Below are 18168 nucleotides of genomic sequence, written 5' to 3' on the forward strand. Positions count from 1 at the left end.
ATTAAGTATTGAAATCTTGGCACTTCTACCAATGTGCTTCAGAAAGAATCATGATATTCATATAAGAGTGTAATAGCATCATACTGACAGTCCTGTTTGTTTTGTTTCCAAAATGTATCGAGATACCATTTTGATTGTCATGACCCTTAACATAGACTTCCCTTTAATTATAGTCTTTATTCCAATATAAAGGATGCAATCCCTTGACCAATCAATTTATTTATCTCTATTCTAATAATTCTATAAAAATGTGCAAACAGCATCTGTTCACTTCATGGATTTAAAAAATCATGAGTAATCATTCTCAATAATGGGAGAAATTTCTTGTAATTCAAAATTTCAAGAAGTCTCCATTGAGAAATCTGAGTGGTACATCTATTGTATGTGTTTGTAGTTTTTGAAAATTGACCAGCCTGGCCAACATGGTGAAACCCAATCTCTACTAAAAATACAAAAACTAGCTGGATGTGGTGGCACACGCCTGTAGTCCCAGCCACTTGGGAGGCTGAGGCAGCAGAATTGCTTGAACCCGGGAGGCAGAGGTTGCAGTGACCTGAGATCACGCCACTGCAGTCTAGCCTGGGTGACAGAGCAAGACTCTGTCTCAAGATAATAATAATAATATGAAGAAAATTGTTATGTGGCCACCCTTAAGTTACTTTACCTTTTTATTTCTAATTATGTCCATTATTGGAATATTCCAAATGCCAAAGAGACTGAGTTTTTCTATACTTATATATAGAATGTGTAAGATTAATGGGCAATGAGAGTGGCAGCTGTCTGTCTTTTCCTATATATATATATATATATGCACTTTTGGCAACCCTCTTACCTTCATGTTTTATTTCCAAAGTAGTTTAAATCTTAGATCTAAGAAATAAATTATTTCTGAATTTACACCAAAAACAGGGAATCTATTTAGACTAGTTCGAGCACGTTGTAAAACGTTTTGAACTTTGATGAAACGTGTAAGAGTTTCTGCTGTTTTCACATTGATAAGAACCATGTACATTGTACTAGCCTTCCTTTAGTATTTTGATACAAATTTTCCTCATGCATTCATTAAATATCAACATATAGCTTTTACACACTGGCAAAATAATAGAGCTGATGCTTAGCTTGGTGCTTCATATTTTTTTCTGAATTGAATTTTGATCTCATTTGATTTAATATTACAGTCCATTTTTCTGGCATGTACTAAATGTGTAGTGTTCTATTTATTGTAATTGAGGACCTTGTTCTGTGATCATCTTTTTGAGCACTCAAGAAAGAACATGAGTAGGTATAAGTACTGCAAACACACTGGTCATTGAACATACCAATGAGTAAAAGATGAGGGGGTTGTTGATAAAGGAAAAAGAAGTACCTTTGTTTCAATATTTATTGAGGATTGTTTTTAATGAAGTGTTCTGTCTAAAGTGGAAATACTGCTCTTTTTGTCCCTCTTCAAAATCTCTTTAGTAGGTCAAACTGCTGTTTGTGGCTGTATCTTCATTGTTTAGAGATCTTGGAAAAGGCTGAAGGCCTAAGCTTAGTTATTAATTATTATACTGGTGTTTTGTTTATTATGATAGGAGAGAGTAAAATCCATTAATATGAAAGAGGAAGAGGAATGTCGATCCATTGTACCACTTGGTGGGTTTGTGAAACTTTATTTCTGATAAAAATATGGAGAACATATTTGCAATGGGGTTTGGATAATGCAATTTTGGTATCATATGCCATGATTTCCATATTGGAGAAATGAAAACTGTTGAAGCACGCCAGAGCTACAAATGCTTTCCCTTTCCCTGTGGGGAAAAAATCTTACTGTGTGGGATCAGTTTGGGGCATGATGAGTCTCAGAATAGCCACACCTAGCCTGAGCAGGCTTAAATTTGCCATCCTAGTTCTGCAGATTATGCTAACTTAATAAAATAAAAATAACCTAATGCACACCTAACAGCACATCACTGAAAACATCATTGTTTTAATAGTAACTGCATTTTCAATATTCCAATATATTTGAAACCACTTTTCGAAGTGGTTTCACATCATTATCTTTTTTTTTTCTGGTTATGGCAGCACTTTCATTTTTTCTTACACAATGATGTGTTGCTGGGGCCTCATGTTCTCACATAACAGTAGAAAACCAAAGTCTGTTATCATGTCTTAAAGAACCGAGAATTGTGTACAAAAAATCCTCACATAAATTTAAAGGATGAATAAATTTACAGGTGTAAGTGCAAACTGCTTCCAATTCAAGGCAAGTAACAGTCCATGGTGTTCTGGCAGGAAAACATCAGGTAAGAAAGGAAGCAGGATCCTACAGCTCGGACTTTTCCAACCCTAAGAGACCGGCAAGATAGAAATGACAACTGGTTCAGGAGCCCTTGCCAGCCTCTAGAGAAATCCCATGACACTCAGCCATGACACTTTAATACCCTCTGCAGATCGGAGACTACTGGCTACTCGGGCTCACCACGCCATGGACTTGTCTCTCACAAGCATGTTCTTTCCTCAGCCATGAACTGACCCAGCCACATGTACTAAAGGTTGAAATCAAAGGTATGCACAGTGTATTAAACAAATGACTAGGGAATAGTTAACCTGAATACAAGGTTAAAATCAGCAACAAGTTCTACAGTCCAGTCTTGCTATCAGATACAAGCTTCAAGGACAAATTTGTTTTCAAAGGCTTATTACAGTTTCATGAGGCTAGCATGAGGTGTATACATGTGCCGGGGCAAATTTATACTTCTGAATTAACCCATGCAGCAAATGCTACAAGCAACTGCCTGCAGTCCATTTAGAAGCATTTGCAGTGGATGATGGAGGGGCCTGACTCATGGTACTCCTGCTTCCTAATCCACATCTACTGGAAAGTAGACAGCGAGGCCAGGATGGAGCCGCAGATGCACACCAAGTACTTGCACTCAGCAGGGAGGTGATCTTCTTGGTGCTGGGTACCAGGGTGGCAATCTCCTTACGCAACCTGCCCATGATGCCTGGGTACGTGGTGGTGCCATCGGACAGCACCATGTTGGTGTACAGGTCCTTGTGGATGCCCACATCATACTTCATGGTGGAGTTATTAGGTTATTTTTATTTTATTAAGTTAGCATAATCTTCAGAACTGGAACAGCGCCTCCAGACGTCAGAACCACTCATTGCTAATGGTGATCACCTGGCTGTTGGACAGTTGGTAGCTCTTCTCCAGGAGGAGGATGCAGTGGTGGCCATCTCCTGCTCAAAGTCCAGGGTAACATACCATAGCTTCTCTTGATGTCATGCACGATCTCCCTCTCGACTGTTTTGGTGAAGCTGTAGCTGTGCTCCGTAAGGATCTTCATGAAATTGTTGGACAGGTCCCGGCCAGCCTGGTCCAGACACAGGATGGCTAGGGAAGGGTGTAGCCCTCATAGATGGGCACTGTGTGGGTGACCCTATCTCCAGAATGCATGACAATACCAGTGGTGCACTCAGAGACATAGAGGAACATTACAGCTTGGATGCCCACATGCATGGCCAGAGTATTGAAGGTCTCAAACATGATCTGAGTCATCTTCTTTCTATTGGCCTTGGGGTTCAGGGAGGCCTCAGCAGCACAGGGTGCTCCTCCAGGGCCATGCGCAGCTTGTTGTAGAAGGTATGGTACTAGATCTTCTCCATGTTGCCCCAGTTGGTGTCCATGCAGTGCTGGATGGGGTACTTCAGGGTCAGCATCTGGCTTGCTCTAGGTCTTGTCACCCATGTAGGAGTCCTTCTTGCCCATGCCCACTATCACACTGTGGTGCCGGGGCACCTGACGATGGAGAGAAACATGGCTCAGGGGGCGTCTTCCCCAGCAAAGCCAGCTTTGCACATGCCAGAGCCACTATCAATGACGAGCCAGCAATCTTTTCTTTCAGTGAGATCGATGGAGGAGCTGGGAGGTGGAGCGTAGACCATTTGCAGCGAGTGAGCCACATCATTATCTTATGCTTTCCTTCCAACAACTTTTAGATAGATAACCAGGGCCCCACTGCTGGGCTTGTTTTAGAGGCATAGAGAAAGGCTCAACTCTTGTTCTTGATTTCCTTCTCTTACGTTCTTGACTATTCCTTCTTTATCCTGCCCCTTCATCCTCTTCCTCTACGAAGGCTTTTCATATCTGTAACATAAAAAGGATTAACTCACTCTCGTTTTAAACAAAGGAACAAAAACATCATCCTATTCTTCAACAGCATCCTTCTTTTTTCCCCCCAATATTCCCAATACAACCAGCCCTGTGCCTCCATTGCCCTTTACAGCCAAGTGTCAGGAGAGGGGGCCTCAGTCACTGTGTGAAGATTTCCCTTGCATTCCCTCCTTGAATTTCTCAGTCCCGTTGTGAATTATCTTCAGTGCTGGCACTGAGATCCATCTCCTGCTTCTTCCAGCTCTCTCTTCCATCTTGGACAGCTACTCTCACCTTTTCAGGGAGCTCAATCTAATTTGAGGCGTCTTCCTCCAAAACTGCATTTCTGTCCCAGCCTCTCTTATACAAAATCTTACACAACTTACACACATATACACACACACCAATTTCCAATATATTCAAGTTAGCTTCCTGTTAAAAATGGATTACCAACTTTCCTTAATGACATGATGATCAACCTTGTTGCTCAGGCCAGATTTCTGGGTCAAGTCTGGGAATCTCATCAGCTTTCATCATGTTCATTCTTCAACAACACGTGTTTTGTTAATCTTATCCACTCAAATTCTGTCAATTACAATTTTGTTTTTAAAATTCAAATGTATTTCCTGGTTTCATCCTCACAGGCACTATGTTATTATAAAGTCTTATCTTGCTTGCATTACTGCAACAGTGTTCTAACTGGTATCTTTGCTTCTAATTTCCCTTCTTTCCAAGTATCTGTACTCCTGCCAGAGTGGTAGTGGTGTTTCTAACACTTACCTGCTTAAAACCCACTTATTTTTTTCTTACCACCTTTCAGTGGAAAATCCGAAGCCTTTAATACCTAACAAGAGGAACTTTTTGATTTGTTTTAGCCTCTTTCCAACTCTTTCTCCTCATTTCCCTTGCATATTACCCTGTAACTGCAAGGAACCACCTGAAGTTCTCAGGATATTTCCAGTCATCTGGTATCCTTGCTTGAAATGTCCCTGAACTGGGTTAATAAGTGTCTTTCCCGAATTCATGTATATTAGGCACCTCAGAATGTTACCTCATTGGGAAGTAAGTCTTTTTAAAATTGCATATATTTAAGGAGTGCAACAGGATATTTTGATACACATAGTGAAATGATTATCACAGTCAAGCAAATGAACATATCCATCACCTCAAATAATTCCTTTTTTGTGTGTGTAAGGTAAACTACCTAAAATCTCTCTTAGCAAGTTTACAGCACAAAATACAAGATTATTAACTCTACTCCTCATCCTATCCATTAGATCTCTAGACTTCTCCGACATCATTGCAACTTTGTACCCTTTGAGCTACTTCTCCCACTTTCTTCTCACTCTTTGCTTCTGGTAACCACCCATTCTGTTCTTCTCTCTGTTTCTATGTACTCAACTTAAAAAAAAATTCCACATGTGATATCAAGTAGTATTTGTCTTTCTGTGTTTGAATTATTTCACTTAGCATAATGTCCTCCAGGTTCATCGATGTTGTTGCAAATGGCACCCTTTTCTTTTTAAAGGCGAAATAATATTCCATTGTGTATATGCATGTGTGTGTTTACATTCATACATATATAGGTCTCACAGTTTATCCAGTCATTCATTGGACACTTTGCAGATGTAATTAGTTAATAGGAAATCATGCTGGATTAGGGTGGGCCCTAAATGCAGTATCACTGGTGCCTTATAAGAAAAGGAAGAGGCACAGAGACCCTGACACACAGGGGAGAAGGCCAAGTGAAGACAGATGCAGAGACTGGAGTAAGGTATGCACAAGCTGAGGAATGCCAAGGATCACCAGCAACTACCAGAAGCTAGGAGAGACGCGTGCGGTAGTTTCTCTTAGAGCCTGTAGAAAGAGCCAACTCTGCCAACACTTTGATTTCAGACATACAACCTCCAGAACTGTGAAATAATAAATTGTTTTTGTTTAAAGCCAACCAGTATGTGGTGATTTTTAAAGGCAGCCCTAGGACACTAAGTTACCCTCCCCCAATTTTCTCTGAATTCAAAAAGCCTTCAGGGGTAGGGCGTGGTGGCTCACGCCTATAATCCCAGCACTTTGGGAGGCCGAGGCGGGCGGACTGCCTGAGCTCAGGAGTTCATGACCAACCTGGGCAACATGGTGAAACCCTGTTTCTACTGAAATACAGAAAATGAGTTGTGCGTGGTGACATGCACCTATAGTCCCAGCTACTTGGGAGGCCGAGGCAGGAGAATTGCTTGACCTGGGAGGTGGAGGTTGCAGTGAGCTGAGATCATGCCACTGCACTCCAGCCTGGGCGACAGAGTGAGAATCCATCTCAAAAAATAATAATAATAAAATAAATAAATAAATAAGAGCCTTCAGGACCTCCCACAGGTCAGGGTGGGAACAAGCTTCTGGGCACCATGTGCTTCTCTGTTCTATTGCCATGTGAAAGCCACCAGCCAGTGAGCTACTTGAGGGCAACACATGATCCTTACTGCTCTGCCTGCAGTGTCCAGTGCAGTCCCTGGCATGTAATGGGATGGTTTTTTTGTCAGTTAATTGCATCCGTGAAATGTCCTTTTAATCCTAGTATTTTGTTTTGCTGCATTTTGTCTTTAATGGCAGACGTAACTGAGGTATCCAGTGTGTCCTCAATTTTAACTTTCCTTTTGAGAGGCCCTAATGAATAGCTGGCTGTTCTTTAGGGACGAAGTGCTGCAGTCAATTGAAAATCCAGTGTGGCGGTTGGTTACTATTTCAGCAGAGATGAGTTTTTTCCGGTTCAATAGCTGGCTTTGTGGCAGGGGCATGGAAGAGGTGTAAATGTGTAGAGTGGACTGGGCCCCAGTCCACTAGAACTTGTGGACATACAGGAGCTTTCTGTTCTGAGTGAGTGAGAATAGTGGCCACTTTAGGGCAGAAGAAACTTATTTTCATGGCTGAGGCTCCTACACCAAAAGATGGATTAATGAGATACAAGCATACAAATTTGCTTAATATAAGTTGTGTGTGACATGGGAGCCTTCATAAGGAAAATGCCCAGAGAAACAGGTAAACTTGTAAATTTGTATGCTTAGGTTTGATGAAGAGTGAACAGTTATGAGGAAGTATGCAAAGATGAAGGGAATGTGATCTAATGGCAATAAACTGGGGAGAGCTTAGCAAGGCCTGTTTGCTCTGATCCTTCTCTGTGTCCCTCTGTCTCCAGGAATAAGAATGTTCCTTTCCTCCAGATCAAGGGAGGATACTTTTGGAATTAGGGTCTTATGCTCTGCTTCAGAGGAGAAGTGTGGGAGAAGGTTAGAGAGCAACCTTCCTAGGCTTTATGACCTGCTCTAAGGGAGAAAGGTGAGAAGAAAGTAAGGGTGACTGTTCTGCTTCTTGTTTTTCAAATGCAAAGGTGCCACATTTGGGAGAAGCATATCCTGAACCCATCACAGGTACATGATTACCTGGAATAAGTTCCTGGGAGTTGGGTACCTTCCTTCTTTCGGTGGTTTCATATCTATGGCCACCTTCCACTCCCCAAACACTCCCTACCCTTCCTCCTTTTCCCCCCATACACATACAGAACATTGATCTGCTTCTTCTGAATGTTCCTCAAATATGCCAGTTTTTTTTGTTACCATAACTGACTAATTTTGCTGAGTGTCATTTCATTCTTCTCTTATGTATGACTATAAGTAAAAGATAAGAGATGAACATTTTATTTTCTCTGTTACTAAGTCCATTCCCTTTTGATTCATCACAAGGCAAAATGAATCTCAAAAATCGTAATGAAGTTGGTAGTTCCAGTGCACATTAAGAGAAAATTATCTTACAGAAAAAATACACAACAACTATTTGGTTAACTGATGAGAAACTAAAGGCCAAGTTTGGAAATTGTTCAAGTTTTCTATGAATATTCATAAATAATTAACTTGCATCTCAATTTAGAACCTAACAACAGTTCATTTCAATTTTTAAAAAATATCCGAGTTAATTATATGCTGAGGTCTCCTTGCTGGGTCCTCTCTCCTAGTGGCAATTGAATAACTGCAGTTGGTGACAATAACCCTGTGTTTCTGTGGCGTTCACTACATTGCTGTGTAGCTGGAGGAAGATACATAATGAAACTCTTTGAAGGACAGCTGGCTTCCTAAGGGGTGCTCTCTCCCTTTCCCTACTCCCAATCTTTTCATTTGGGGGTAAATTCCTTTTGTTCACACTTTTTACTGAAAGTGAAAAAAAAAAGTGTGCAAAATAAGAGGCAAGAAGAAAAGAACCTGCCCTAAAGTAAATACATGGTGAAAAACGAGATAGGTTTATCCTGTTGGAATTTTCCATGCCTTCAGAAGCAGATGCTTAGTCCTGTGAGGGATGCAGAGATTGCAAGCCTCCCAGGGTAAAAAAATAAAAAGAAAAAGAAAAAAAAGAAAAAAATTCAGGAAGAACTCAGTCTAACCGGACGAAGGGACCCCTGTACTTTGTGAAAGAAGGCTGCATAGAAGAATCAGAGCCCTGGGCTGTCAGAGGGAGGCCATTCGGGGACTGCCCCTTTTGTCTGCTCGCCTTCTATGGGCTGGAGGATGGAAAAATTGTGGACAAAAGGCCCGAGGAGGGCGGAGGGTCGGGTCTGAACTCTCGAGGCGCAGCTCTCAGCGTTATTCACCATGCCACGTTTCCGCCAAATGCTCCTGTCCAGTTCCCAGCCCGGGCCGGGTGCCGACGGCGGGGTAACACTGCCATCTAGTGGCCATCTCTCCCCTGCCAGCTGGCTCTCAGTGCCCTCTTGCTGGCTCGGTCGTTCCCTCACTCCCCCTCTCTCCCTTTCTCTCTTGCTCTCTCTCCTACGCCCCTCTCTCTCTTTCTAAAAAAGGTTTTTTATCCCGTCAAGGAAAAAAAAAACCTGGCTCTTGGAAAACAACCAACTCTGTTGGAACTCAGAGATAATAATCAGTTTCTCTGGGCTTGTGAAATTGGCTCATTAAGCGTGCTTTTTAACAGAAAATATTGGAAGCGATTAAGTCTGCTTTACTGAGTGGGCATGAAATGGCCAACCTTCGGCCACCCACAGCTCCTAGGTGCCTGGCGCCGTTTTATGCATGCAGCGTAATGTCTTTACTTGAAGTGCTGTTTATTCATCACCTGCTTATTTATCTCTTTGCATTTGGCAGGCACATCGATCAATGTTAAACTGTCACACAAGGTTATTTTTCTTTTACATAACAGTATAGGCCTAAGGTAGTGGCATATTAAAAGTAATAACTTTCTAACTTGTAGCTCAAGATGACAGCCCCATTTTTACCCGAATATATTACAGCAAGGAATTCCTCATTCCGTTCTCCCTCCCCCTCCCTCTACTTCACTAGTACGCAGCTCTTCCAAGGTCAAAGGCTTCATTCTGTCTAGGCTCCCTCCCACTTTGCATACCACCCAGCTTCCTCTTCACCTCCAGTTATCTCCACCTTTTAGGCTGATCCGCCCACAGAGAACATTCTGTGCACCTGGTGTACACATCTTGCTTGTCCCTCTTTATGATGGCATTTACCCCTTTGCATAAAGATGTAGGGGCCAGCTGATCTCTGGAAAAGAAGTAAAAAACGACTGCATATGATAGTGAGAATCGTGATGGTCTCATTTCCATCTCCACAGACATCTCACTAAATGTAATAGTATATTTGGCTTTAGAGTTATAATAAGCAACAACAACCACAGACCCTATGAAAAGAATCGAAGGAGAAACATCTGAAAGCAACGGTATTGCTTTGAAGCAACTGGTGTGATTTGAGGCTGTTGAGTCCACTTATTTTCTTCCTCCTTTCTTTGGTTTTAGGTTAATTTGTGCCCAGTTTGTGATACTTCCTTTCCTGGCAATAGGCCAAGAAAATTTTCTTAGTGCAAACAGGTTTTCTTTTTCTTTTCCTTTTTTTTCCCTCTCCAGTCCAGCCTAAAAATGCCTACAGATGGGATATCAAATCTTTTTAGTATCACATTTCAAAGTGGCCCTTAGAATTTCTTCCTGTCCTTGATCTCTCCTTTTGAATTTCAAGTCAGACTTAGATTCTGTTGCTAAATATGTTTCGGACAGTGGTTCTCAGATACAATGCTTTGATAATCATGTGTACACAGCAATTAAGTGTCTTAGCATAGCAGACATTGTTGTGGTACAACTATTCTTGTGACCTAAGGTACCACATCCATTCTGATAGTCTGTCTCTGTGTGCACCAAAATAACTCATCTAGAAAGCAGGAGGAGGGAAGTGTAAGTGGTTAAACAAATGTGGTCCAGTAGACTACTGAAGTACCTGCTTTGGAGGCTCACAAGCTTGGCATTGAATCTGGCCCACCTTTTGGATTTGCTTATGCATTCCTATGCATAGAAAGATGGTGGAATACTGATCTATGGTGATGTATTTTATCATGGGTAGCACAGCCCCAGAAAAAAAGCATGTCCATTAAAAAAATGCAGCCCGGCCTGTGTCTATGCTCCTACGATCAATATTTGCATTAAAATGGCTTAAATGTATGTGGCGCAGAAGCTGTCCATTCTTTCAACCTGACCTGCTGCATTGATTAGGGCTAGTGATAGAGGGAGAAAGAGCAAATCAGGCAAGAAAGAGAATTAAAAGGAAAAATAGAAGAAAATGAAAGCTGTCGCTATGAGTCCTGTAGGAGATATACTTTAAGCCAATCATGGATGCCATCTTTACTCAGCAGCCCACTCTGCAGGAGAATGCACCCTCTCCGTATCTCTCATAGGGCTATTTTGTCTTTTAAAAACCAACAAAAGGATTTCTGGTTGTCTCTAAGACTGGGCAACTCAGCAGCTTGTGATTAAGAACTCAATGTTTCCAGACAGCTCTCTGGATTTAGCTACTTTTCTTACTTTGTGTGTGTGTGTGTGTGTGTGTGTGTGTGTGTGTGTGTATGTGTGCTTCAGCAGTCCATATGTGTGAGCTATACTTTGTTGGGCTAAAAATCTCTTTAAAAAGAATTATAACCACCACTTATTAATTGATCATTTTGTACCACATATTGCTAAGTGCTTTGCAGGGATTGATTGATTGATGGTAGCTATGTGGTAGCAATACATTGATTCTTTAAAGCTGCTTTATATACTGGTCATTCTGATCCCATGTTTAGTTGGCATCCAAGGATAGATTTGTAACTAGTCCTAAATCAAACTATCAGTAAAGGGCAGTAGTTCTTCAAATCTGGATCTCTGATTCCACAGCCCAGACTCTTAACCATCATGCTGGGTAATGTTCATTGTGGATGTCTTAACAAAGTAAACATCACATTTAACACTGTTTATGAAGAGATATAATGCCCACTTTATAATATTGGAACCCACTGTCATATCACCATGGACACTTTCAATTATTTGGTGCACAAAATATTTTCAGTGGAAACATGGATGGAAATTATCTCCAAGAAAAGGCCAATGAATAATAAGAGCAGAGATACAAGGTGTTAGTACTTTGTTTACCTTCTGTTGTGGCAAAGAAATAACCCATATATATCTTGCTTGTTGAGGTGAAGCAATCTCCAGAAATATGGAAGTTTCTGAAGGGGACTGCTTCAGGGAGCTCATTCAGGGGTTAACTGGACTGGAGTATGAGGACTATAATATATGTGTCCAGACACATAGTTATAGGCACTAAATGAATACTTGTTCATTTAATATTCAAGACATATGTGTTAAGTAATTGCTGTTGAAACCAGTGTTGGATAAGCTATTTCATAATATCTAAAAACTGATTCCATAGTTAAGGATAAAAGCAGACATGTGAAATAGTTAAATTCCTTCACAAGACAGTATGTGATCTTAAATTTGATCTTAAGTTTCCATAATGAGCCTTATAGAAAATAAATTTATGAGGAATTTAGAAAATGGAGAGTGTTGGGAGGTGGAGTGTTTGAAGAAAGCCTTGTAGAGTAGGACTTGAAGATGAGTGGATAGAATGTACATAGGAAGATAGAGGATATTCAGAATAGAGAAATATGTAAGTGCAGTTTGGAATTTTGGAATGAGTATCCCTGCTGAAGCTAATGTTTAGTTGTCATAGGCTACTGGATTAAGTTAAGCCAGACAACAAAGACCCTGAAGGTCAAGATTGGACAGCTGAATGCTTTTGAATTAAGTATCTTCTTTTATTGTCTTGGGGAATCAGGCAAATTTGTCTGCTGAAATTACAGCTTGGAAATTTGACCTACTTAGGGCATTGCTTGGAGCATTGGAGTTTCAAACAAGCCCTTCACTCTAAAGCAAGAATCTCTTGATACTTTCATTTTCTCAAGGATGAAAAGAAATTAAAAGTAACACATGTGAAAATTTTACTTATGAGGCTAACTTGAAGTAGGAGAATTACCCCAAGAGAGACCCAAAAAGGTAAAAGCAATTTTCCGAATCTAAAATTGTTAGAGCAATGTGTTGACAAGTTTGCTTTTTGCCAAAACTGGTACATAAAAAGACACCTTATCAGAGAGTTCAATTTGTGTGCAATAGTCATTCACATTAGAAAAAGATTTTCTGTATGTTTCCTTTAAACAGAAGTCCCATTGTACATTTTAAATGTGGTTTGATGTACTAAACTAAGTACAGCCAGAAACACACACACACACACACACACACACACACTGAAAACAATCCCACAAACAAAGATAGTTTTTTAAGGAAGTCATAGCTTATCAACTCTTTCATAGAGCAAGGTATATATACTTACAAGTTGCTACCACAACTCAGATTGAGTTGGATAATAATGCCAATGCATTACAAAGTCACAAGTGAATTTCTGATTTTAGGAAGGCTCTACATGCTTAGAAAAATGGGTTCCGAGGGAGTTTAGTTATCCATGTAAGAAGCTGGGTTTGAAATACCAGTGAGAATAGTATCTCACCACAGGACACTTTAGGATGAGGCTTTGTGTAATAGGTCCATATAGAATCTAACATTGTCTTACCTTGTCTCATTTTGAGTGAGTCCCTTTGTTTGCCTCTCAGTTTTTTGGATTCTTCATTAAAGAATGTAGTTTTGTATCCTACTGGAAGTTCTCAAAGAGCAGTTCCTGGAAAAGTAGCATCAGCATTACATGAGCACCTGGTAGAAATGCAAATTCTTGGCCCTCACCCCTGAACTACTGAATCAGAAACTTGAGGCGGAGCTCAGCATTCTGTATTTCAACAAGTCCTCCAGGTGATTCTGATGCACGCTGAATTTGGGAATCACTCTCTTAACTTCCTAAAGTTCATCTTCTTATGCTCTAACACTCAAAGTGTTATAAATACTTTTGATTTAAATTCATGGACAGTTTATTTCTACACAAATAATGCTAAAGGCCTTTGCTTTTATAGCTTTGCTTGATTTGCATAGTTTTTTGTCTTTTCCTGCTGGTGGCACCTGCAGTGTCTCCCAGTTCTGACGTTTAACCCTCTGGCTTTATTTCCCAGCCAGCTGTATGGGGGGCCTCACGTTACCTGAGCAGAACAAGATCGTAAGGGCTTGCTGGCTTGCTTGCTTTTTCTTTCTTTTCTTTCTTTTCTTTCTTTCTTTCTTTCTTTCTTTCTTTCTTTCTTTCTTTCTTTCTTTCTTTCTTTCTTTCTCTTTCTTTCTTTCCTTCTTTCCTTCCTTCCTTCCTTCTTTCTTTCTTTCTTTCTTTCTTTCTTTCTTTCTTTCTTTCTTTCTTTCTTTCTCTCTTTCTTTCTTTCCTTCTTTCCTTCCTTCTTTCTTTCTTTCTTTCTTTCTTTCTTTCTTTCTTGCAATTTGTCATTTAGGGATTTTTTAAAAAAATGAATTTCTATATTTGAAGTATTATTCTAGCTAGGTCAGGTTGCTTGAAGTTTGATCGTCAGATAATAAGTTAAATGACATTTATCTATCACTTGAAATAAAAATTCTTTTTAGTTAGATAAAGACTGGTAAGTCTCAAAATCATCTTTTTTAGGGATCATTTAATTTCAGTTGGCTTAAGATGGTATTTGTATTAAGTTAATAGGGTGCTAATTTAACATAGGTTTATAGTCATTTGAAGCCATTTTCATTCATTAAGAAAAATCTCTCTCTAGATTAGATTATCGTAAGGGTTTGAATAGCAATAGGGATTCTTCTGTCCAGGCCTGAGGATTTTCCAGATGAATGCACACTCTTTTTTGCTGTACTGTTGAGAAGTGTAATTTTTTTTTTAAACTATAGAGAAGGGCACTGACAGTGGTACCCAGCTTTACCTTGGGCAGAAAAAGGAAAGAAATAAAACATCTCCACACATATTCTGCATTGTGTTCATATATTGGCTCTATAATATTTTATGATTTATATAATGCTAGTACATATGATAATTTCTACATCCTGATTTATAATTTCCTGAACATTTTGGATATTATATGCAATGTCAAAATTCTTGTTCACTTTGAAATTTTTAAAAAATATTCAATCTAGTGAAATGTTTGCAGCCTGACGGCATTCAACACCAAAAAGTACATGAAAAAAAAAACAAAATATATGTATCCCCATTTAGTTTCCCAAAAGGCATGAATTGCAAAGGATCTTAGAATATTATTTAATTTTTTTTGAGGGAGAAGAAAGAGATTTTCTGTGTAGAGCACAGAACATGCCCCAACTGTTTCATGCACTCTCTAAACCAGGCTGCCACCCCAGTAGTCACTTACAAGCAGTTGGAGACTTTTGCATTTCCTTCATCCATCCCAGGTTTTTCCTCTCCTGCATCCAGGTCTTCTAGTTTCCTTTGTTTCTCTGGCTTTGACTTTCAGGGCCATCTAAACAACTGGAGAAAAATGACCCTCTGGCCACTTGAAATTCACTCATCCAAGTTTTGGCCTCAGAAGTCTGTACCCTTAGCCACTTGGGCAATACTCTTCATAAACCCCTATTTAAAGTGGTTTTCACTAGTTTAACCTTCAGAACAAATGAGGAAAATGAGAATATAATGATGAGTCAGTACTAACTGGACATGAAGGACCTTCCTGCACGTGTAGGCCCTCCTAGTCCAGCTAAATATTTGCAAATCTTTTAAAGAATATATTCGTTTGCATATTATAATATTTAATATATATGATAGGCAATATTATAATATATTTAATATTATATACAATATTGATATTATATTACAAATATCTAACATAATACTCATATTTGTATAATTTTTACTTTTTGTGATCACAGATATGGCTGTGATTAATTATAGAACTTTAACTGTATAATACATTTGGCCACAGGTTTACTTAAGCTGAATTAGTTTCAAATAATCTTTTTTGCTTTACATTTGAAAGTAAATGAACTCCCAACCATTTAAAAGAAATGGTTGAATTGGCTGGACTCTGTAAGCACCTCTTTCTGGGTCTGGTGGTGCTCAAGTAGAGAAGATTCTTGACTTATCAGAGAGGTTAGGAGGTAGAAGTGACAGTTAGATCTGCATGTGGATATTGTATTACTCTACTTTTCCTTGTGACATTCTAGGTTTTATATAATATAAATCTATTTCTAAAATTCAGCAACGTGTCATTAATATATGATGCTTTCAGCAACGTTTCTGAAGGTTGAAGGACATTCCCTTAAGGAAATGAAAGCTTCTCTGAGTGGGTTTCTGAGTTTCATGGAAATGTGAATTGAAAGTTTCAGGAGAATGCAGGGCCAAAATAATAGGTAAGATTAATGTGAATTGGAGATTATGAAGGCCATGCAAATAATACAATTATAATAAGCCATGCAAATTAGGTTCAAAATTTAACTTTTCTGCAAATCTTGATTTTATTAGCTTAATACTCAGAGTACCAATTTAATTCCTACCTAGGTTTTACTTATTGAATAATCTGGACTGTGAGAAAAAAAATCCACCATTTTCTAGTAGAACAGCAATTAACTTACCTCTTTAATTTCTAAAGCTATTTTGAACAGAAAAATCTTGAGAGACAAAGTAAGGCATTGCCTTAGTTTCTAACAGAAACAACAATAGTGAAGAGAACATACTCTGGCAAAACTGAGTTCAAATTTAATATTTTCTAACAGTGTAATTGGGATTAGATTTAATTGAATTTAAGTATATGTCTTATTTTTTATTTAATATACTCATAGAACAGGAGCTGGCCAACTTTGGCTCATGGACCAAATTCAGTTGGCTTCCTGTTTTTGTAAATAAAGTTTGTTGGAATTCAGTTATGTTTACTTGCGCACATATTCTATATGGCTGCTTTCACCCTACCAAGGCAGAACTGAGTAGCTCTAAGAGACCACATGGTCCCCAAAGCTTAAAATATTTGTTCTCTGATTGGCCTTTCACTGAAAAAGTTTGCCAACCCCTATCAAAGATTGTATTTTATTGATCTTAGGATCCCACTCTCCACTTTTCTTGAATGAGGTTGGTTACTGGAAACTGGAAAAAATGTAGTCTCCTATCACAGGGGGACAATACCTTAGTAGTCGGAACTTGAATTCTTTTTGTGTTCCTATCACTTCTCTCTTCCAGCTTAAGAAAATTATGTTAGTGCTGTATAATAGGAGAAAGTAGGTTTGTTTGATTTCTAAGGTCATTCCCTTCGTCTCTCCCTACTTTCCTTCCTTATTTGCCTATCATTCAAATTGTTCCTCATTATATTCACTGAACACAGCCTTCCCTTACCACTCTTGCCCAAATTACCTCCTCCTTCCTCTGAATTCCATAGCATTGCAATGTAATCATAGATTACATGTTAGTGCTTGTTTCGTATATGTGATACTATTATTTGTTCTTCTTTATTATTTTAAATTATAGGTCCCTAAGAGTAAAAACGATATTTTTCCTTTTCATATCTTATAACAATTGTGTTTGAAATAGCACTAAGTAATTATCCTTTTGTTTGTTTTTAGTATTACAGAACTTGCAGGACTTATAAACAGTTGTCTCACATGTCCTGAAATGACCTGAACCCAATATTATTTGCATTTATGTAAAAGCAGTTACGCTTTATTAGGAAAAGCCACTGTAGTTGACAGATTTACATGAATAGAGACAGGAAGTTGACTGACATAAATATTAGTCCTAAGAAGAGAAATTAGAGGATGCAGTGAATGGGTTATCTTGCTTGAGTAGGAAGAAATTGCAGAAACAGCCATGGAGATGATAGATCCATATTGGAGATCTAACATTTATATGCTTAACTCAGACCAAAATGTTTAATTCTCATTATATTAGTGAGAGAGAAAATACAAGGTAATACTTTGTGCAACACTGTGTACAAAGAAAACCCATTGACTTATGATGGAATTGTTAGCTAATATTGTTAATATTTATTGATTTCCTCCTATATACTTCAAGGTTGATTAGAAAAATACAAAATATATAGGTCTTTCTTTTATCCCATTTGATGGAGCCAAAATGGACCACTCTCCCATTCACTTTCCTTCCTGGTTATTTAATTTTTAGTGATTTAACCATTGGAAGAAAGTTTGAGGTAAGGATTTATGCGGTTATTGTTACTAGCTTTTTCTCATTGATATTTAAAATGAGGAAGATCATTTTATTGCTCTTGTGGTACCTTTGTTATCTGATTTAGATATCATGGCTGTTTATTCGGGTGTTAGAAATAAGTGTTCCTTATTAGGCAAATGACTAGCTAAAGCATTGGCATGCAGAAGTGGTAGTTATTTGAACTACATACAACATCAAGAGATAGACTCAATAAATGGGAAGGTTTGAAAATACAGAAAACTACACAAATACCTTTTATTAATTTCAAGAATATCAAGGATTGATAGCAATTTGTGTATCTCTGTTTCACAAATGATAAAACATGTTTTAAGAAGAAAATGAATTTTCATATGATCAAGCAGAAGTTGCTTTTTTGACTCAGCAATGGCCTGAAATACCTACCAATAAATAATAAAAATATACATTTGACTTCATTTTTAATTACAATTATCTGTGAACAACACAGATTTGAACTTTCCAGGTCCACTTGTTTGTGGACTTTTTCCCCTTTGGCCGTTCGTGAGAAGGCAAGACCAACCTGAAGACCTTTATGACGATCCATTTCCATTTAATGAATAGCAAACACATTTTCTCTCATGATTTTCTTAA

General features: G+C 38.7%; 1 pseudogene; it reads right to left on the bottom strand.

Moving 5' to 3' along the window:
- Positions 1-2788: 2788 nt before the first annotated feature.
- LOC134756744 (uncharacterized) lies at positions 2789-3930 on the bottom strand (annotated as a pseudogene).
- Between the last annotated feature and the right edge of the window lie 14238 nt (positions 3931-18168).

Source organism: Gorilla gorilla, chromosome 12 (assembly GCF_029281585.2).
Source record: "Gorilla gorilla gorilla isolate KB3781 chromosome 12, NHGRI_mGorGor1-v2.1_pri, whole genome shotgun sequence".
In the NCBI taxonomy this organism is placed as follows: Eukaryota; Metazoa; Chordata; class Mammalia; order Primates; family Hominidae; genus Gorilla; species Gorilla gorilla.